Source organism: Perca flavescens, chromosome 10 (assembly GCF_004354835.1).
Source record: "Perca flavescens isolate YP-PL-M2 chromosome 10, PFLA_1.0, whole genome shotgun sequence".
Lineage (NCBI taxonomy): Eukaryota > Metazoa > Chordata > Actinopteri > Perciformes > Percidae > Perca > Perca flavescens.
The window spans coordinates 31,544,275-31,567,885 of NC_041340.1; the positions used below are offsets into that span (position 1 = coordinate 31,544,275).

The window sequence follows — 23,611 nt, forward strand, 5'->3', positions numbered from 1 at the left end:
GGATATGGCTGTGCAATAGGCAAGTGTTTGTTCGCCATATCAGCTCTCACAAGGTGATCAAATGTAAATGTTGTGTTTCTCACTGAACCTGTAATTTCCATAGACAGTATATAAACTGGACCAACAGATCCCGTTGCTCTGGACGGAGACCAGTGAAGGACATTAGAAGCACTTTTCCGGTGAGCGCTGAGCGTTACTGCGCAGCCTCCAACTGAGAGAGACAACGTAAATGTGACGTGAGCAACCTGTCTGAAAGTTGTAAGTCTTCTGGTAGCTGTGCCAAGAGAAATCTCAATCATTCCCAATGTTGTAGAGACGGAGGGCATAGGTATATGTAAGGAGATAACATAGGCACAGGCTAATTATTGCTAACTAAAATGCTAGTTAACATTAGTAATTAAACCTAAACAGCTCATGTAAGTCGAAACTGCCTGCGAGCTTCTCCTGTACTGTATGGTAATTCCTCTACTATGCGACAGTAAGTCGCTTGGTTATGACACAATCGTTAGCCTATTTTTACAACGTCTGCTACGGAGCCATAACGTGAGGTACAAGGTAATGGAGCCTTTTCTACATTGTCGTGTTTCTTTAGAAATAAACAATGGACAAATGGAGTCTTTAAACGCTTCAGATGTAAAGTTATTCGCTGTCAAAGTGACGTCAAAATGAATGGCAGTCAATGGAATGCTAACGGGAGGTGATCTCTTTGTAGCATCAAAATGGCACCATAGGAGGTTCGAGTTCTGAAGCGAAGCTTACCCCCTTGGTAATTTCACATGAAGAACTCCAAACTTTCAGTAACTTAAAGCCCCCCTACAGCCAGTGTTACTTCCTGTTTAACAGTAAACGTTCCTTCTCTAACAGAGAATGGGTGTATGGATAATAGTCAGACGTAATCCAGAACCATGTTAACCGCAATGCAGCTACAGCATCTTGGACAGACAACGATAAACAGCTATATGGGACAACAATTAGCACAACACAGACTTCTCCTGGCGAGGTGGCCGTCCAGCTGCGTCTGATACACCAAGAAGCATGTCTATCCGTCCTGCGGTATGTTGTGGACTGATAGGTTGGATATTTCAGCCTACATGTTTCAAATGTATTTTATATCTTGTATGTAGTGTACTACACAAGAAGGTTAGTCTGGGGACAACCTTCACCCACAGGAATGTGTAGAATCTATTATGAGTTTGGGTACAACTTTCACAGAGAGGAATCGGAGCCAGGAATGTGGGAATCTATTAGGAGCATAGGCCATAACAGGTGTAGTTTGGAAGTAAACTGTTGCACTGAAAGAGATAGCATGAAGCGTGTGAGGACAAAAAGTATAAAGGAGGAGTTATTCTGATGTTCTTAGAGACACTATGGGTACATGCTCTTAGGAGGGTGTACACATGGTTATCTTCCTTTCTAGGAGAGAAACCTTGCCATATACATTTGGTGCATGTCAACTGTTCTCCCTTTCATGAAAGTATGTTTGTTTGTTGTGTGAATAAAGCTGCATTAGTCTGAACTCATTGTACTCAGCATTTGTTCAGTCTCCATCTCATTTCCAGATATTTCCCAGATATCAATGGACGGCGAGGCGGTAAAGAAGAGAGCAAGACATCGTGTGTTGTGCTGTTCATGCAAGTGTGATTTCATGTAATCCACGGCGTTGATTGCATCTATTCACAGCACAAACAAATGCCATTATGAAAATAAAACAACACACTAATCTAAGGTGGAGGAAACGAAAAGGAAAATGAAGAACCTCAGTTAGCTAATGCCATATGTTAAGCTAGGTAAGTACACCCATTTTTGCAACAAGCTTCTTTTTTTAATCTTTAAGCACAAAATTAAGTTATTTGTCAAAATATATTTGGCAAACAACAATGGTTTGTCAACATCAGGGGTGTCAAACTCATTTTCACTAGGGGCCACACTGGAAAAAGAGAATCACACCAAGAGCTGGACATGTAGAGTTTATTGGCGTGCTTTTGTTACTGCAGGTCACTTTTTTTAACATTTTGATAGCTTTTTCTACCTAATTTTTGTTGTTTTTTTGGCTTTCTCAGACATTTGTCACCTTTTTGTAAATTTGTTGCTTTTTCAGACATTTTTGTATGCTTTTTGTCACATTTGTGTTGACATGAAGCCTTACAAAAGTCATCAAGAGAGTTCCTTCTGGGGGAATTTCTGAGTCTCAGAGTCAGCAAATCTGCCATATTCTGCTTTGAATGTCACGTAATTGCAGTTTAAAAAACACTTTCCTGTGTGTTTGGTTTGGCGCACAACTAGGTGGGTGCCAAATTGTATTGTGAACCCAAATTGTCAGGAAATGACTCAGCAAATATGATATATCATAAAAATGCCAAAACATATTGGAGGGGGCCTTTAAAGTCTGCTTCCAGGCTGTACTGCACACCAAGTCCCTAGAGAGCACCTTCTCCTTAGATAAAAAGATACAAAATTACAGGACTACCGGCACATATACTAACAACACGTCTTACCTGAAGAATCTGTGCTTCATTCCATCATTTTGATTTCATTTAACCTGCATTAAGCTGCACTGGAAATGTTAACACAAGTCCAGTTGTGAACAGACAGGATGTGTGGTCTCAGCTAGGGATGATGGAGTTTGCTGGCGGATGTTCCATTTAAACTCTTGCCCTTAATGCAACTTTAAGATAGATAATAACTTTTACTTTAATCTATCAATAAGTCAAATGTAGCTAAAGTAGAGTACATATCGATCCGGGTCACATTTGGCAGGATAGAGAGAGAGAGACAGATAACAGTAACATATGAGGTCAGTGGCATTTTGCTGCAGAGGAGAAGCAGCAGCATCAGTAGCACTTATTGACTGCTCTTGATGTATGAACAGTCCGGGGAATTTGTTCTCCAGCCGTTCCCAGAGGAGGGAAGTCACTGACACGTTTGCAATGATCGCATCCTCCAAAGTGACCTGGCAAAGAGATGACGACCTGCAGTACACTCGGAGAGAGAAAGATCAATTTGAAAATCTGTCAAACACATACACACATTGCTAAGCGTGGCCACCGCAGTCCATCGCCAGCCCTTCTATTAATTCTCTAGTGTCTAGTCTGCTTTATAGCTGCTGCTGAGGTCCAGCGATCAATAGAAAAGCTGAGTGAGGCAGCAATTATTAAAGGTCACTGTTAAAGGATTATCTCCAAAATGTGTTAATTGTCCAATAGTAGGTATTAGCCTTCTTTCAGAGAAACTTAAGTATTTCTGTCCTCCAGATTAAAAGAAAAATCTCTGACATTGAACTGTGCTCCGTGCAACCACTCCCTCACCTCGGGCACAAACATGAATCAATTGTCAGTGGCGTGGAGAGTTTGTAGTTACAATTTGCAAAGATATTGAGAGAATGTAGGTGTGCAACCTGGAGTAGTAGTAGGCAAGTACTTTACAGTGTTGATCAGTTTTGCCATTTTGGGGCAAATTTACTTCCTACCACTTATTCCCACATTGATGTATTTAGAGAACTGGATACTAGTTAACTAGAAGAGCACTCAAGAGTGCAGACCTCTGCCAAGGCCATGCCCTATCTAGCAATGTTAACGAAAATGAAAAATGATTTGTGTATTCACCCCGTGAAGTTTTCATGGGTTCTTCCTTGGCCCATGATACACCTTTCTACCAAGTTTGATGAAAATTGAGTCAGTAGTTTTTCTATAATTCTGCTAACAAACAAAAAACTAAACCAAGACCATGCCTTAGTGAAGGTAAATACGACGGCCCATTCATTCCAATGACAGTTGACCTCTCTAAACTGCCAGTTTGTTTTCTGGCAGTTTATACTATTGTGCTCTCTCAGATCCTTCATTCCTTTGAGTCAAATTAAGTCCTTCTATCAATCCTTGAGGTAAATGCTGTGTCTGTAATATTAGGTTGCACCTTTGAGGTCAGGAGGTCATGGTACTTTCTTAAAGCCCATGTTGCAAGTTTAATTTTCCAACGAACTTGTGGTAATTGCTTGTTGGTAATAAACATTTAAACTGTTATTCATGTATTTGATGTTGTTAGGTATCACAAAACAGAATATAACACAAAAAAGTAGGTACTATTTTACAGCGGTTTGTCTTTCCCCCACAATGCATTGCATGACGTCACGTTGGGGAGACAACAGGCGAAAGCCCCGTCTCGGTTCATTGTCCCGGTCACGGTTTCTGCCACTGATCTGGCTAAATATGGCTTTTGGTCTCGACCGAGTCAATGTGTCTTTATTATGTGTATAATAATATTGGGCGGGGGGGAAGTGAAAGGCAGCTTGGACGGGGATGCTGTTTGGCTTTTTACAAGTTTAAACAGCTAGCTAACGCTACGCCGACGTTTCCTAACGTTAGCGCAACAGCGTTAGCTTAGACTGCTAGTTAAATACCGGTATTACAACTGCCTTCGGAGCTGGGTCCACGTTGTCAACACAAGACATGTGGCGTTAGTGCTCTTTTTGTACCATACTTTTATTGAATGAAATATTAAGCTTCGCTCCTACGAAATAGGAGTTTTTTTTATAACATTACACACAAAGCTAACTGGCTATAGTTAGCCTGTACGTATGCTAGCGGGATTAGATAACGTTGCATAGCCAGCCAGCAATCGGCAGTAGTTTCAGCGAGCTAACCGCGACAGTATGTTGCCCACAATCAACCTCTGCTGTTAAAAGCAGTCAATCTGCAGTGATGTTTTGAAATGGAGACACCAATGATAGCCAGTTAGATTTGTGTGTAACTAACAAAAACCATCTCGGACCGGAGTTTAACTCTTCATTCAATAAAGTTATGGTACAAAAGGAGCACTAACGCCACAGGTCTTAGGTTGACAACGTGGACGCAGGAAACTCCGAAGGCAGTTGTAATTATTTACCTAGCCGGCTAGGCTAACGCTGTTGCGCTAACGTTAGCGAAACGTCGGCGTAACGTTAGCTAGCTGTCTAAACTTGTGAAAAGCTGAACAGCATCCCCGTCCAAGTAATAAATAAACACCAGGCAAATATGTTGATGGAGCTAGTAGGCTACCATCAAAACATGAGATATCTAATCATGATATCAATCATATCTGTGTTTACAATCATCGGGGGATTTCACAGGTGGGACTGGCAAGTTAGCACATAGCTAGCATGATGCCTTGTATTTTCTAGATCTAGATAAGTTTACAGGTACTTATCTGAACTAACGACATGATCACTGTCACTAGATATAAATAAAACATTGAATTTCACTTGGTGCTATTCACAGACAGTAAAAAACCCTCTTCCTCATCCCAGTTAGTGACCATAGTTCTAGTACCAGGCTGATACACGTCTCCCCAACGTGACGTCATCACCGAATTGCGAAAAAAAAACCACTAATACCAAAAACAACAAAAACCTGACAAAAACTGGCCTTTAACACTATTTGGAGACATTTTTAACAATGATATACATATATTAAGTACTATATGTACCTATTAATCAACAGTGGTGGTTAACCTGCAACATGGGCTTTAAGACTCATTTCTGCTGTTAATGGTTGCCAGGGAAACAGTGATTTGGACAATTAGAAATGTATCAATAGAATACAGAGAGGGTCTTCTATTGTCTGTCAGTCTTGGTCTCTCTGGCCTTGGTCACTCTGTTCTTGACAGGAATGATTTATACAGTTTGTACAGGCAGGGTTTGTGCTTTGACCTCTCCTTGCTGGGTCAACTCACTCACTCTAAAAGGCTGTTTACTGTGTTTGCTTTCCAAAGAAGGCAAGTATTTCTTAGTATATGTAGCATACATGAGCTTGGCTTTAGACAGCTCCATCTGTGTTCACTGCTGTTTTAGCTCAGAGATAGAAAAGACAAATAAGTAATAAGCAATTTAGAATTTCTTTTTGTCTTTGGATTTATTTGCATCACAGGGTTTATCAGCTAAGAGGCACTTTCCTCAGGCACGGGGCTTGAAAAGCTTTTCCCTCACCTTTGCTCTTTTGCTTTTGTGTTGACTCCCCATGAGCCTGACTTTTTCATGCAGAACCCCCGTTTACTTCCTGTCCTTGGTGTCAAGGATTTGTACTCCAGTTACTCACCGGCTTTCACCGAGTCAAAAGTGAAAGGAAAAAGTTTTCCAGTCATACCAAGTCATACAAACAAGATCCTGTTCAAAAAGTTCTACCATCACTTTGAGTTATAGAAATACTGGGATCCCTAACACTTCCTGAGATACAGGCACTCTCTCTTTCCTCCTTTCATTTCCAAGTCTGGGTGGTGGTGGCGGCAGGATGCTAGTGCATCCTGTGCAGCTACACACTATATGACTTCCAAAGTCATCAGATTGTTGTGCTGATTACATTACATGACTGTCCTTTTATAATGGGGCACCTTGAAGTTATTGTGGGACAATGTGAGACTATAAATTACAAGTGTGTCTGGTCTCCAAACTACGTTTAGTCAACAAAACACATGAAATGAGAAGTGATAGGAGAAAAAAAAATGCTTGATGAGTTATTTCCCCCAAATATGTCCGCAAAAAGATAGCAATCCAAGTGGGCCAAGTCTGTCTATCTCGTTTAGTTTTTGATTTGATAGTTACCCAGCAGCTGTCTGGCTCATTTTTTAAAATTTGGCTGTATGAATAATTGACAAAAAGATTATCGATCGTTTCCAATGCCAATTGTTGCACATTAAAGTATAAAAATAGATTTAATTTCACTTGCTGATCACAAACGTTGGCCGGAGTGAGATCCAATCAAAGCTTGTATTGTTACCTTGTTGAATTGATTTGGCCAATCACGTTATTCGTTGAATGCATCATTCTGAAGCCATGAGTCTACAACTCAACCTGGAGAGACCGGTGTATTAGGCCTGGTAAACTCAATTCCTTTTTAGGATTCGGGTTATTCTGAGTCACTCACTAAACTGATCCAGGTTGTGCGAGTCACTTGAATCACTTGAGTCAGTATTGTATGCTACATCCAAGGCAAGCTTTTGATTTGGATAAAATGCCATGTTTTCATTTAGAATCTTTACATTTTATTTGGAAAATGTTATATCTATAAATGTAAATGGTCTGAAAGAAAACCGAATATTCATTTAAAAATGACATGGAATTATATTTTGTAACTTTAATAGGACTGAAAAATAAGAAAGCCATCCGGACTCTGAACATTTACAATGACTTACAACCTCTTTAATGTAAATTCCATGCGCCCCTTCATGTATGTACTGTATTTATGCATTTAATGTTTTCAATGTGTATGTGTATCTGTACTTGAATAATAAAGTTTTCTGGAGACAAAAACCTTGAGTTGTCGGCGAGGCGAGCTTACAATGTTTCGAACTGTCTGCTCGACCTAATTGCATTTTAATATACTACATTTATATACCAAACCAACAGTAGGCCTAGCTAGGCTACGTGCAGAACATTGTATGTTATTTCAGAATGCTTTACCCTGAGCTCGAGGAGAGATCTCACTCACTCGCTATTCTCGCTCGTCTGAATCAAATCCACTCATGACAACGTAGCCGGCTGATTGACTCCCGCAAGAACTCACGAGTCATCGACAACTCATGAATCACCAACAACTCACGAGTCATCGAGGGCTCGTGAGTTCTCGAGCTTCTGCCTCTGAGTCTGTGGGTCGGGACTGTCTCTCTGCACTCAGGCGCTTGAGTTGACTTGTGGAGTTGCTGTTGCCTACGAAATTGTAAGTTATAAAGCTTTTTGCAGCTAAAATGGCTAGGAATAGTAGAAGCTAATGTTGCAAGAGGTTTGTGTGTGGCGATGTTATCATTTTAGATTGAATTGTAGTAGGACTCAACTGAACCGGGTTAATGATGCTAGAGACTCATGATTTGTGAGTCAATTTAAAGACTCGGGTTAAAGATCCGAGTGAATCACGACTTGAACAGGTCTACATTGTATCTCGGCAAGACAATGTCAAGGTAAGATTTGTTTTACAATAAAAATACACCCCTATGTCTTCATGCTTTTCATATAAGTTGTATTTCAGTGCATGCACAATGAACTAAGCAAAGAGTATTAAAATATGGGATAGTTACGGGAAAATATTTAAACGAGGAGACAGCGGGAAACGAGTCTAAATAAGGGAGAATCACGGGGGAAACTGGAGGGTTGACAGATATGTGCAGGTTGGTTACAGCAAGCTACCTAGGCTACAAGTAAGCTAGACCTATTATCAGCTAAAAAGAGTGCAAACCAAAACAAAGAAATTATTTCAAATCAACTTTATAGTGGTAGTCATGGAGTTATTTAAGCCAATTATGGGAGATTGTCACAGTTTATACAGTGACACAATTCTGTGCATGGTAGCTTATGTTTTTTGCAAGTGCAGTTCCCTCCCATGCATTTAAGTGTTTTGCATTGGCAGTGCACCAGCTCTAAGACACTCTGTGGTGCTGGGGGCAGTATCATCCAGTGCACTACCAGGTATTCTCCCTCCATCCTGCATCCATGATGTACCAGTGGGGGTATGTCAGGTTGTTTTTGCAGACTTCTCCAGTAGAATGGAAAAAAAAACTAAATGAAAATATTACTTTGGCCTATTAACTTACTGTATCAGAATTATGTTTCTGATTTTGTTTATTATCTTTAGATTGACATATTAGCTGTAAACCTTTTTTTCTGTTTCTTGGTCATGTACCTGTGTATTGCAGCCTTGTAATTGGCACGCTGAATGTGCTGCTGAAGGGAGTCTTGATTAGGAGATAGCATACAGCAACCTAACCCTAACCCTATAGCAATCAATCACTAACGTTACTTCTAAATTAAGGTATTAACTGATAAAGTTGATAAAGATTTCATGGTATTAGCTGTGTTCGAAATCGTTCCCTCATTCACCCACCCACTCACTCACTCACTCACTATTCACACTTTTATATATACACTATTTTTGTAAAAAAGAAGAAAAAGGGTTAAAAACATTTTCTAATGTTACTCTTACCTGCGATGATAAACAGAGAGGAAGACCTGCTCAGCCTCCTGAAGAGAGAAATTCTGCAACACAGCCAGGCCATACATGATGGTCTGCATTAATGGTTAATTAATAACAAGATAATTTAAATATAATGTTACCCACACTGAAGACAGCGGTTATACTGATTTAATGTTAATGCAACGTTAGCTGACAGACACAGATCACAACGATAAGCTTTTATCATCTTTGAAGTTCACTGATTCTTGAAAACATGTCCCACTAAGAAAAGTGCTAATTCTGTTGGAAATTAATAACATTTTCATTAATAAAAAGAATCAAGGTTATAATCAGGGGGTCCTTTGCACATATGTAAGGTCCTTTTATAGGTTAATTTTTTATTGATTTAATGATTATATACTGGCCTACAAAATCAGTTGTCCTCGGATAGGAGATAATCATTTCAACTTGATTAAAAAAAACTAAAAGTAATAATTGAATTGAATAATATCTTTACCACATGAAAGAGTACATTGTAATATGTATTAAATTACAAACAGTGAGTTTTGAACAATATTTACTATTATTTTATGGTTGCTCAAAATGTGTCACCACCGTCAGGAGGCTAGAATATAATTGTTGATCACAATTGGCCACGAGCCCGTATTTATTGTGATCAACAATTACATTCTAGGGAGTCACGTGACACGGTGAAGATAATGGCTGCTTAGCCGAGTGCTCCGTCAGGGCATCATATACATTTATCCGTTAGTTACATAAGTAGTAGGCACCTCCATACCAAAACTGGTCTAGGTTATATTCAAAACGCCTGGGAAACAACCATGAGCAGGTTGAAAAGCTCAGTCCGACTGAACCCTAAAAACACTGCGGGCATGCCAGTTGCTTGTGCTAGCAATGAGGCTAATTCACCAACGCCTCAGGAAGTAGACGGTGACCGTACGTCAGGTAACGTCGCTGAAGATATTTCAAATATTTTTGCTGTCCTGAAACAAATATCGGGTGAGCTACAGAGCTTGGGAAAAATACACAAAGCCACTTCATCGATGGAGGAGAAACTAACAACTCTTGTGACACGGATGAGTGAGGTGGAGGGGTGACTCAGCTTTTTGGAGGAATCGGACAACCACCTGAAGGCTAACCGCCCAGCTACTAAAGACGAGGTGACGGCTCTCCGCGAGAGACTGGATGACATGGAAGATCGGAATAGACGCGGTAATTTGCGCTTTGTTGGCTTTCCTGAGGGCTGCGAGACAAGTGACCCGGTCATGTTTTTGGAGAAGGTTTTACCCGAAATGCTAGAAATACCCACACCCTCGAGAGGTTGGTTAATTGAGCGCGCTCACAGAATTGGTCCCCATATCTCGGAGGACAGGAGCAACGGTCGGACACTGATTGCTAGGTTCATAGTGTTACGCGCAGCTCAGGGGAAAGGAGAACTTAAGTGGAACGGGAAACGAGTCATGATTTTTCCTGACTTCTCCAGGGGCAGTGTGGCCAAGCGAGACGCGTTCAGGGAATGTAAGAGAGTCCCGCACCAACGTGGAGTGAAGTTTGCTCTTCAGTATCCGGCCACGCTCCGAGTCGACACACAAGAGGGGTCCCGCCGCTTCAACAATCCCAAGGCAGCCATGAACTTTATTAGAAGTGAACTGTCCCAGTCGACCGGAGACGCAGAGTAATCGATCCAGCACACCGGCCTCCTCTGGGTTTCACTCTTTCCACTTTTCCTGCTGATACCTCTCTGTTTGTCTAGGTGGGAATTAACATGCCCGTTCTCTCTTCTTTCTTTTTTTCTCTTCCATCTACGGGGTAAGTTTATTGCCCACTTAAAACACGGATGTCCCTGCAGGCTATAGCTGCTGCTGATATTTGAAAATGACTTGAAGTGTTATTTTCCCTGCATAGTTAGCCTAGCTTAGTGAATATTTAAGCACTCACCCGATACTATATTGTATCAAAAAGAATGTCCAACTTTGTCGAATAATTTTAAGGTGCCTATTGTTTCTGTATTATCACTTGATAAGATGCTACTGATGGACTGAGTTTTGTCAGAGTTGCTTTACTGACAGTTACGGACTGGTTGAGGTTTATAGTGCGCAGTGTTCAGGGTTTGCGCGGTTTATACAGGGTTATGTACCTCAGTTTAATCTGTAATATTGTTATTTTTTTTTTTTTTTCGCTTTTTTTTATTTATTCTTTTGCTTGTTTTTTTGCTTTTTGCTTCTGTGCGTTCGTGACAGTCTTACTTGACGATATAAGACATGGAACCTGTTCACTACCACGGCTATACATTTTCATACAAAGTTACAATGTCTGTTCGTGACAATAATAACTTGTGCCTAGCCAACTGGAATGTCAATGGTTTGGGAAGCCCAGCTAAGAGGAATAAGGTTCTTTTCAGTTTAAAATCAACCAGATATGATGATGTTTTTTTTGCAAGAATGCCAGATGTCTCTGAAGGATTCCAAAAAACTATGTAAAAGATGGGTGGGATATGTTTTTTGTAGTCCTGGAACGAACCAAAACAGAGGTGTTATCACCTTAGTGAGTAAACATTTGCAGTTTAAATGCCTAAAAGAGGTGAAGACGGTGAAGGGAGGTCTCTCACCATTTTAGCTGAAGCCCAAGGGAGGAAAATAATATTGGCTAATTCATATGCCCCAAATGTTGATGACCCCATGTTTTTTGCTAACCTTGAATGTACATTGACTGATATGGGGAATTATCCAATTATCTGGGCTGGGGACATGAACATTGTTATGGATGCAATTCTAGACAGAAGTGTCCCTAGTAAGACTAGACCCCCAAAATCACTTCTCACGATTAAGAAACTGTGCGGTGCCCTGGGTCTTGTGGACGTGTGGCGTTTGCTTAATCCTACTGGGAGGGATTATACTTTCTTTTCAGCAGTGCATGGTGTATTCACGAGAACCGATTATTTTTTTATTTCCAAAAAAATACTTCCATCCACGATGTCATGTGTAATTGGCAACATACTAATATCGGACCACGCAAGAGTGACTCTTGACCTGGTGCCAATTAATGATGTGACGAAATCCCCAAGATGGAGATTCAACTCCTCCCTCCTGCAAGATGGTGCCTTTAAGGCAATGCTGAAAACACAAATAGAGGTATTCATCAAAACGAATATTACCTCCATCCCATCGGTAGGCACGGTTTGGGAGGCCTTGAAAGCTTTTATAAGGCGACATGTTATTCAGTTTTCATCACACAAGAAAAAACAAAAAACAAGGAAGCTTGCAGATTTGGAGAGGAAAGTGGGAGAGGCAGAAGACAAGTTAAAGCAGAACTATTCCCCACATAACTTGAAGACAGTTACACAGCTGAAATATGAATATAATTGGATAATATCACAGAAGGTCGAGTTTGGACTGTTTAAAGCAAGACAAAGGTATTTCGAGTCTGGGGATAAGGCCGGGAAACTCTTAGCTCGTTATATTAAGCAACAGGAATCCAGTGCTATGATAATGGCTGTCCAGTCTCAAGCAGGGGGTCTTGTGACAAAATCTTCAGACATAAATGAGGCGTTTAGAAATGTTTACATGGAGTTGTATACCTCCATGTCGTCTGGCCAAAAGGAGGACGTTCTTTCATTTTTCATTTTCATTTTGGTTGGTACCTTCCGACTTTGAATAGAGATCAGCGTAAGTTGCTTGATGCTGCAATCACGGCTGAGGAAATACAGGAAGTCATTCGGACAATGCGGTCTGGTAAATCACCGGGACCCGACGGGCTGACGGCAGAATTTTATAAGTGCTTTTCGGATGAGCTTATTCCACTCCTGTTACAAATGTATAATGAAGCTTTCGAAAGAGGAGTGTTACCCCCAACTCTGTCTCAGGCTCTAATATCTCTAATCTTAAAGAAAGGCAAAGAGCCCACAGACTGTAAAAGCTATTGTCCAATTTCTTTAATATCAATAGACACTAAAATATTATCCAAAATCCTTGCAAATTGTCTCAGTAGTGTTATATCTACGCTAATACATGCGGACCAGGTTGGGTTTATACGTAATAGATTTCCCTTAGATAACATTCAACGTCTGATTAATGTTATGTGGATGGTTAGGAACGATAATACACCTACCGCAGCCATTTTGCTCGATGCTGAAAAAGCATTTGACTGCGTAGAGTGGCAATATCTTTTTCAAGTGCTGGAGATTTATGGTTTTGGGCAGACGTTTCTCAAGTGGGTGAAACTGTTATATAATGAGCCTCAAGCAGCCGTACAAACTAATGGCATCATTTCTTCGCATTTCAAGCTAGGTCGTGGGACCCGACAAGGCTCGCCTCTCTCCCCATTATTGTTTGTCTAGGTTTGGAACCTCTAGCCGCAGCAATTCGTAAAGACCCTAATATCCCGGGAGTCACTATTGCAGGGACCACAAACAAACTTATGTTATATGCGGATGATATTTTAATGTTTATTACGGACCCAGGCAAATCTATTCCCGCCCTACTCGATATTATAAAATCTTTCTCTAGCTTCTCAGGCTATAGAGTGAATTGGACGAAATCTGAGGCTCTCCCCTTGACAACGTATTTCCCAAAAACATTATTTCATGCCGGTTCATTCCAGTGGCCCCCTAAGGGTATTAAGTATCTGGGAATATTATGCCCTAAGCAATTAGACAAAATAGTGCAGTGTAATTTTAAACAGCTCCTGGAAAAAATTAGCACAGATTTGGAAAGATGGTCTCCACTTTATCTATCATTATGGGGTAAAGTTAATATTATAAAGATGAACTGTTCTGCCAGAGTCAACTATCTACTTCAGTCTCTCCCACTGAATATTCCTGTAAAATACTTCAAACAATTTGATGCACTTTGTAACAAGTTTTTTTGGAATGGTAAAAGACCAAGAATACATCTGCGTAAATTGCAAAAGCCGGTAACGAAAGGTGACCTGGGACTCCCAAATCTATTGTTTTATTATTATGCATTCAACCTCAGGCACTTGGTACACTGGACATTGCCTCCAGAAAGAGTGCCACCTTGGTACACAATAGAGCAGTCAATGTGCACTTCCTTACCTCCAATGCTATTCTTATCGGCAAGAATGCCTCCAAATGCTCGATCCCATCCAGTTATCTCTCATTTTCAGGGACTATGGAAAAAATTGTCTTGTATATTTAAAATCAACCCCTTTCTAATCTTATCCTCTGGTCTGTGGGACAACCCCAAACTCCTTATTAATAAATCACCGCCTATATGGAGGGAGTGGGTGACTAAGGGGGTACATACTCTGGGTGATCTTTATCAATATTGGGGCCCTTAAATCATTTGACAATCTGGTTGAACAATTTAAGCTAGCCAACAATCAATTCTGGAGGTATCTTCAGCTGAGACACCTCCTTATTACTACTTTTGGCTCTATATGCACACCACCTCAGAGCATGGACCTCATTAAAGAGATTCTGCGGATCGCAGAGGTTGGTCATGGGGCTTGACATTACTACTCTATGCTAATGAACCATACTGGCTTCCCGTCCAATGCAGCTCTGAAAACTTTATGGGAGAGGGACCTGAACATAACAATTGAAGAAAACGATTGGGATGCGATTATTGGAATCACTAAACAACTTTCCAGGGATATCAAAATAAGATTGATTCAATTTAAAATTCTTCATCGTTTCTATTGGTACCCAAGTAGGCTATTCATGCTAGGTATAAAGGAAACACCAGACTGTTGGAGGTGTGAAGGGGAGCTGGGTACCCTAACACATGCCCTGTGGTCATGTCCAAAGATTGAGACATTTTGGAAAAGGCCTACTTTCTCCTTGACGGGTTAAGCGGACAAGAGAGAGCAAATATTGTCACACAGTGTCTTCACAAGCTGCATGACATCGGAGTGCGTGTTGTTTCCCTGACATGTGATGGACCGTCTTGTCACTTCACCATGATGCAGACTCTTGGAGCCAGTATTACAGTTGGAAACATGAGGCCATCTTTTCCTCACCCTGCAAATCCAATGCAGGCAGTGCATGTTGTTTTTGACGTGTGCCACATGGTGAAACTCTTGAGGAACGCTTTCGCTGATGGACGTGTTTTCCAGACAGACAGTGGAAAAATGATTAGGTGGCAATACCTAGAAGACCTCAACAAACTCCAGGAGACTGAGGGCTTCCGGCTGGGTAATAAGCTGAAGATGGCACATATTCAGTGGAGAAATCAAAAGATGAAGGTAAATCTTGCTGCTCAAGTTTTCAGCAGCAGCGTTGCAGATGCCCTTGAATTCTGCAACAAGAAGCTTCACTTGCCTCAGTTTCATGGTTCTGAGGAAACCGTCGACTTTCTGAGAACCATCGATTTAGCTTTTGATGTTCTCAATAGCAGGAACCCTGTGGCAAAAGGTTCCAAAGCTCCTTTGAGAAGTTGTAATAAACTTCACATGCTGAGTCTGTTGGAGAGAGCTGAAAATGTCCTTCTGCAGCTCAGAGATAGCTCTGGGAGACATCTTCATGCATGCCCTAGAAAAACAGGTCCCATTGGATTTGTTGCCAGCTCCAGAAGCATTTCCAACATCTTTAAAGAGCTGGTTGAAGCACAGGATGCACCTTGTAAGTATCTCCTCACTTACAAACTCAGTCAGGATCATCTTGAGCTGTTCTTTTCAGCAGTTAGGGCACGCGGAGGCTACAACAACAATCCAACTGCCCGACAGTTCAAAGCTGCGTACAAACGCCTCCTAGTGAGACATCAAGTGAAAAATGGAACAGGGAACTGTCTCATTAGGGATGGCACCAACATGTTGGCAGTGACAGTTGGTCCAACTTCTCGTCGATTTGATGTCACACCAGCACTCCCTCTGGATTCTGACCACGACTGCAGCATCTTACCATGTGTTGATTCAATATCCGAGTTCAAGGATGCCGCTATCCATTACATTGCTGGATTTGTGGTGAAAAAGATGAAGGAGAAAATCTTGTGCATGCCCTGTTCTCTTGCACTGAGTTCTGATTCCAGCATGCATGCTTTCATTGCCTTGAAGAACAGGGGAGGCTTACAGAATCCATCAACAAGCATTGTGGAGGTGTGTAAAGCCTCAGAAAGGTGCTTTCAAAGACTTCTGAAGACCAGTGGAGGAAAGCTTCCTCAAGGAAAAGGAGTGACAGCTGCCATTGTAATTCAGGTTCTGAGTGATTGTGCTGACAAGAATCTTTTTTCAGAGTTGCACAATCACACGTTTGAGACCAGTGTTGAGGACAATCATGTTCACACCTTGGTTAAGATGGCAGCCTCCATGTACTGCAAGATACGCCTTCATCATTTGGCAAGGCGAGAAACTGAGAAAGTAACAGGGGCTCTTGTGAGAAGGAGGATGAACAAATTAATACTTTTCCATCACCAATAGTATGGTGTTTTTAGTGCACATCTCCCTGTTTACAGCACTTTCTGTGTATTGCTCACACTTGCTTTGCTTAGAGCCCGCATCAATGGGGCATAAGCATTTGCTGAATATACTTGACTTTACATATGTTCATTTGTCACTCTCACTTGCTTTGCTTAGAGCCCGCATCAACGGGGCAACTTTACATACGTTCAGCTTGCTTGAGAAAAACCTGTCAGTAACATATTTTTGTTCACCGTTACTCAAATGCTAGCAACAAATTACATGAAGTTTTAAGGTTAAACTGTTATTTTTTGTGATTATACAGTACGTTCTGTTCCAATGTTACACTCAAATGTTCAAATATTTCAGTCTGTTTGTGGCGTCTGTTTGTTATGTTTGTCTTGTCCTGTGTCCCACTCTCAGCCTAACTAAGCCAGGCTAGATGTTGAGAGTTAAAGCCAAGATGCTGGTCATCCTCTCTCTTTTTCAGACATGTTGGTGGTTGCTGTTTCCAGGTTTTCCAGTAACAAACACTGATAAGTATGAAAGAACTTTTACCTCAGATTGAGGACAGAGAAGTTGAAGAATGAAGGTGAAGAAAATTAAGTTAGATAACACAGACACCATCTGTAGTTTACTGTATTATATGCTTTTCTAGCCAACATGTTTACAGCCACCTATCAGGCCAAAGCAATTAATTGAGTTGAATTATTTTCTCAGCTATGTTATTATTATGTCATTGCTATGACAGGTGTAATAGATCCTGGTGAACTTCTACTGCTGAAGGATCAAGAGCATCCTCACCAACTGTGTCACAGTATGGTATGAGGTTCAGAGGAAGCCCACCGACACCTCCTTGCCTGTGCCTGATGAGCTGAACCACATCCATGGGGCCGCTTTGATAGGGGCAACAAGGAGGTAGCCATCAACGTTGAGCCCCCCCCACCTCCCCTCACACACCACCCATACAATGTTATTACACTGCACATATCTATACATACTGTACATATCTGTCTATATTGTTCATACTGCATATCTATGTGTTCTGCTCTTATAATGCTACTGTTAATACACTGCACATAGCCTTACTGTAAACTAGGGGTGGGGGAAAAAATCGATACAGCATAGTATCGCGATATTTTTCGTGGCAATACTGTATCGATACACAGACGCCAAGTATCGATCTTTTATGATATATGTGTTGGTCAGTTTGTCTGCTTGACAATCACATTTTGCACCAATAAAACTGAAGTGTGATGAACAAACAGAGAAATGTATATTTTTAGATACAACAGATGTTGACAAAATTGTCCTTTTGGGACATCATTTGAAATTGGGAAAAATCTGAAGTTGTAAAAAAGGTAAAATATTGCAATATATCGCAGAATATTGCAATATCTTTAAAATCGCAATAATATCGTATCGGGACATAAGTATTGGGATGATATCGTATCGTGAGGCCTCTGGTGATTCCCACCCCTACTGTAAACCATACCACTTGGTTAACTGTATACTACTGTGTACACTGCACTATGCCATGTACTGTTTATACTATACTACCTGTCTATACTGTACTTTTTTTGCACTTGTGGTTAGACACTAACTGCATTGAATTGTCTCTGTACTTGTACTCTGCACAATGACATTGAAGAGAAATACAATCAAATCTAATCTAAAGGCGTCTTGACACCTCCCTTATCAATATTCACTGTGTAGGCCACTGACTTTAAATATATATCATTATAAAGTTCCACCACATAAGTAATAAAACCACATGACATTTCTGTCAAAGCATGTCTACTTGAAGTGTCTACTGTGTGTTTCAATAATAAATATTGAATCATTTGGTTAATAATATTGCTTTATTAAAAGTTGAAATAGTAAAACACAAATAAAAACATTATATAAAAAAGTAATAATAATAATAATAATAATAAATAATCTTCTGGGAATGGACTGCAGCTTGAGGGAACCAGGCAGTGGCAGATCAGAAGAAGTTCTGAGTAGAATCCAGGAGAAGCAGGTGGTTGTGTCTGAGTGGCGTGAGGCAGGCAGCACGGCAGAGCACGGCAGGTAGGAAGCAGGTAACAGCAGGATCTGCACAGAGGAACTGAAGTTAGACAGAGAAAATACTAAATCACGAGAGTTTCTAGAAATACATGCGGGGATACTGAGCCAAGTTACCACATAGGAGTATGTAACAATCTGGCGCTGAAGAGGTGAACATCCCGGGTATAAATACTGCAGGTGTGAATCATGGAATGTGCATCAGCTGTGCATCAGCTGTGCCAGCGACAGAGCAGGGATGAATGGCCACGCCTCTTGACCTAGTTTCTCTAGACACGCCCCCTGCCACTTCCAGGTGGAGACAAACAGCACAGACAGACACAGAGGGGAAAAGGGAGACACAAACACACAGGAAGGGGGAACAAGGCAGCTGACCCAAAATCTCCTCTCAAGCTAGCTACATTCGTCGTGGGGAAGAAAAGAGAGAGACCATGGGGTGGATGGCTAGGGTGATACATCAATGGCACGGAGGGGAGGAAGGGGATGGGAGAGCAGTGACTATTGAACAGTGTTATGTCTACCAAAGTGATGATGTATTAATCTAAAGACAAAATGCGCATACACAACCCCAAAAGAATGTAACATTCTTTAACTGTTTCATGTTAAAAACATGTTGAGAGGTTTAATCCAGAATCACCCCTACTGGATTAAGACTCTCAAGCCTTCAGCTAAATTATTTAAAAAAATATCATTACCCCTAGTGGATAAATGAACTTCATCCCTAAGAAACAGTTCAGACTTGTCAAATTCAATTTGAGGGTGATGCACGATACCCCCTGCATTCCCAAGACAAAGGTAGCCATGACACTGTTCACCCATTTACGGGACTTGTCAATTTTCCCCGGATGGCCCGATCTCCACCGACGTCTCTGGGTGATGTCAGACAGCACGATGACCATCTGAGGGAAACGCCGATAGAGATGTTGCAGATCCTGCTTCATCGCTGCGACGAGATCGATGCTCTTCCTGCATCCCAAGTCGTTCCCGCCGCAGTGAATCAGCAGGATATCCGGGGCTGCTCTTCCTCTAAAGGGACCGGTTGAAGAAAGGAAGGAGTCCGTGCCATCGAAGTCCACCCCAGCCAAACCAGTGGCCCCCATGGTCTCTCTGGCCCTCTCTTCCCCACGACGAATGTAGCTGCTGCCCATGATCCAAATCTTTGGACCTGTTAGCATACAGAAATCACAATCATAAAAGTGTTTTTTTTATGTGAAAGTGTCAGTACACATATGTTAACACACACAAGTAACTTGTCTCGGGCCATAAACAAAACAGAAAAAGTCTATGCAGATATACAATAAATCACAAATGAATTGCTCTTATCTGTTCATTGAAATAATAATATGACAATATAGGTATTACACAACGTTTGAGGGCTTTGCATTCTTTGCTACTGCTTACTGTTAAACCTTAATTATAGTGTGAAGTCATGCCATGTATTGATTTGCAGTGTGTCAGGTGGGTTAACTATTTGGACTTGAACTGAAGGCTTCATGGCCATATTCTCACCTGCTGTCCCCGAGGTGGAGGATGGGGACGGGTCCTAGAAAAATAAAAAGGCACAGTACAGAGCACGTTAGCTTTGGTATGACTAAATAACAACATTACAACTAACAGGTGACATCTTATTTTAGCACAATCTCATATAGTTCCGAAATATATCCTAGGGTCCTGTTTCTTCAGAGACGGCATTGTTTGCTAATTCAGTAGCTGACAGGGATTATATTTGGACCCAATCTGTTTTCTAGTTATACAATTCAAATCAACTTGTGTAATACTGTTATTGGTGACATTATTTTCCAGCTATATCTGTTATTCAACAGGCCAAAGCAGACGCTTTTGTCCAAAGCGATTTACTGATTAACTTTTTTATATGACTGTTTCGTCCATTTTCTTTTGCGATGTAGCTAGATAACAGCTGACGCCATTTTGTGGTTATATTCGGCCAAAATTAACGTTATACAACATGTGCAAGCAAGCATGTTATCTTTACCAATGCCTCAGCTATCTTAAATGATATATAACTTAATCTGGCGTACTGGCATTATATTTTAAAATAAATAAATACTATGCAAAACGACCAAATAATTAATCATAATACTTAGCAAAAGTTGCTTGTCTAAAATTAACGTTATAACATGTGCAAGCAAGCATGTTATCTTTACCAATGCTTCAGCTAGTTTAAATGATATATGTATTAACTTAATCTGGCGTACTGGCGGTATATTTTAAAATAAATAAATACTATGCAAAACGACCAAATAATTAATCATAATACTTAACAAAAGTTGCTTGTCTAAAATTAACGTTATACAACATGTGCAAGCAAGCATGTTATCTTTCCCAATGCCTCAGCTATCTTAAATGATATATGCATTAACTTAATCTGGCGTACTGGCGTTATATTTTAAATTAAATAAATACTATGCAAAATGACCAAATAATGAATCATAATACTTACCAAAAGTTGCTTCTCGGTCATCATCACGGTCTCTGCGAGATTTGTAATGACTGAGATTTCTCTTGGCACAGCTACTAGAAGACTTACAACTTTCAGACACGTTGCTCACGTCACATTTACGTTGTCTCTCTCAGTTGGAGGCTGCGCAGTAAAGCTGGCCATCACCGGAAAAGTGCTTCTAATAGCCTTCACTGGTCTCCGTCCAGAGCAACGGGGTCTATTGGTCCATTATATACTGTCTATGGTTGTTTCAAGACTGGCTGACAGAGCTAGGCAAAGTAGCGGCTTTTGAAAGAATATCCTATAGTATAATAAACGAAATTGATAAATATAATGAGAAATGGGGAATCTTCCTAAGGTTGTATTCATTACATCGTAGCTAGAAGGTATGTGTATACACGGATCATTGTGGTCTGCTCCTGGGGAGCTATCATGGAATTGAAGGTGTGTAGTGGTTTGGAGGCAATGCAGTGTCTGTTTGTTAAGACTACTTCAACCTCACATTGGACAATGAATGGGTATGCAACAGTGTTTTGGTGGTCTTCTGGAAGATCTTCTTGACAGGTCGTGCTTGGTCTAATTCTTCTTGTCGTGGACTGTCTATTCTATTGTATTTATTTTATTTGTATTTATATATTTTTTTTATGATTCTGTCTGTTTTATTTTAGTGCCTCACTGATGTTCTGATTACAACACAATACAGCTGTATGTTTTGATTTTGCCTCTGTTTGCTGTAAAAATGTAAACTTAATAAAAACCTTGAGTAAAAAAAAAAAAAAAAAAAAAAAAACAATTACATTCTAGCCTCCGTTGAGGACCATTTGGAGGTTGTTGTCATCACCGTCAGACTGTACGTCACCACTGTCAGACAGAAAACCTGACGGTGGTGACAAAAACCTATTCTTTCAGATGATATGCATGCTCAGGATCTAATAGTTAAATAAACTTGTTAAGCAAGAAGCCATTGACTTGAGGTATACATTTTGGAATTGTATGTTGTAATGAGGCTGCTGTCACCACCGTCAGATTAGTGTCACCACTGTCAGATTAGTGTCACCACTGTCAGTTCTAAAGTCACCACCGTCAGAAGGAGTTTTATTTGTTTTAAATGAATATGCTTACGATATTTTGCTTCAGGGCTGTTGTTATTAAAATAATAGTCTCTTTTAATACAAAAATATATTTGTTAAATTAAAAAAAACATTACTTTTTCTATTTAGGCTTAAAGTAAACGTTGTATGATGTTAGATCTTTTAAAGGAGTACACGTGAAACAGTATAAAAAATGAAAAAAAGTGAATATTCAACATTTAACAGCAAATATGTGTACTAAGAATGCCATATAATGATTTAAAAACTCTAAGTACATATTAGACCAAATAAATAAAAAATGATTTGCTTTTTATTGTGTCTGATGGTGTTGACAAAAACAAAGTAATAACTGGAAAAACGCCTATTTTATGAAAAAAAATACAAAATGAGGAGGTTGCACCGGTACACTGCTGAACAGCCAAGACCTTGGTCTATAATGATATACCTTCAGGTTTTGTTATTTAACTAACTTTTTATTTTCAAAATTAAAACCTGTTTTATCCAAATTCCCAAGAATCCGTGAGTTTATGTGCTGGCTATGATCAATTATTATAGTCATTAAATCAATAATATAAAACACTTAGTTAAGCTTACCAAAATAGCCATACGGAAAGCTAACAGCAGTATATTATAAGCTAACGTTACTAGATGATTGTTTGTAAAGTTAGTGCCTTTAAGACTATCAAAGTTAACATTAGTTAACTTAGTCACACTTTGGCTAGCTAGCAAACGTTAACTTTGCTGTCCACTTCAAGACACCAGAATTGTTTTCAACATTAGCGTTGAACAAATAAAAATAACGTTATTCACAATCAAATTATGTCATATATATAACGTTACAACCATAGTGGAAATGCATGGATGTATAAAGAGAACATTCGGTCACCCACTTCAGTAGCTTGCACGAAAAGCTAGAGTCCTAGAAATGCGGTCCTTTCCATTACTTTGAATATGACTGCGTGTCAGATAAAAACAAGTGCCTTGCAGTGGAAGGTGGTAAAATATGTGGATAATTTATTAAAGGGAAAAATCCCACAAATTTTAAAGTACATTTGAGAAGAGCATATGAGGCTAACCTAGCTTACCTTAACAAGGTAAAGGAGAACGCCAAGTTCCCCTCCCCCAAAACAAAAGCTAACCCCGGTACAGGGCCAGGCAGCATGACGGAGACAACCGTACAACAGAGAACACTACAGGAGTGCTTTCACTGGCGACCCAATAGCTGCTGGTTAGTAAATACACAGGAACACCACAAGTGGGAGGAAGCGTTGGTTATTATGTTTAACAATACTGGGATGTCTGCACAACTGTGTGAGTCGATTACTTTCAAAAAGTTTGGTACTCTACTCGAACCAAAGTTCAAAACACATGGAGCTGCAAGAGTACGTTTACTCCACTACATTTCCCCTAAGCATCTTCGTTCCTCGTTACTTGCAGGAAATGTTTTCGCACATTGTAGTGAAAGATTCTTTTTTACAAAACAATGTAAATTTGTTGTTGAAGGATGTGGAAACCCTGAATATTATGCTTTACTATGAGGAAGCCACAATGAAGTTCAGAATCAAAGTTTTTATTATTTCCTTTAAAATTTCCCTTGGGATGAATAAAGTATCTATCTCTCTATCTATCTTAGGGACGTCATGAGTACCGATACTTGTGATACCTTCCGGTTCTAAAATGACAAAACACAGACGATGCCCATTTTTTTA

The 23,611-nt window shown here is 40.2% G+C and overlaps 1 long non-coding RNA gene across 1 annotated transcript; it reads right to left on the bottom strand.

Annotated features, from left to right (window-relative positions):
* Positions 1-18,235: 18,235 nt before the first annotated feature.
* LOC114563118 (uncharacterized) lies at positions 18,236-20,926 on the bottom strand. Its single transcript, XR_003693581.1, has 3 exons — positions 20,812-20,926; positions 18,468-19,893; positions 18,236-18,380 (listed from the first exon to the last, which is right to left on the bottom strand). It is a non-coding gene; the product is annotated as an uncharacterized LOC114563118 (long non-coding RNA).
* Positions 20,927-23,611: the final 2,685 nt, after the last annotated feature.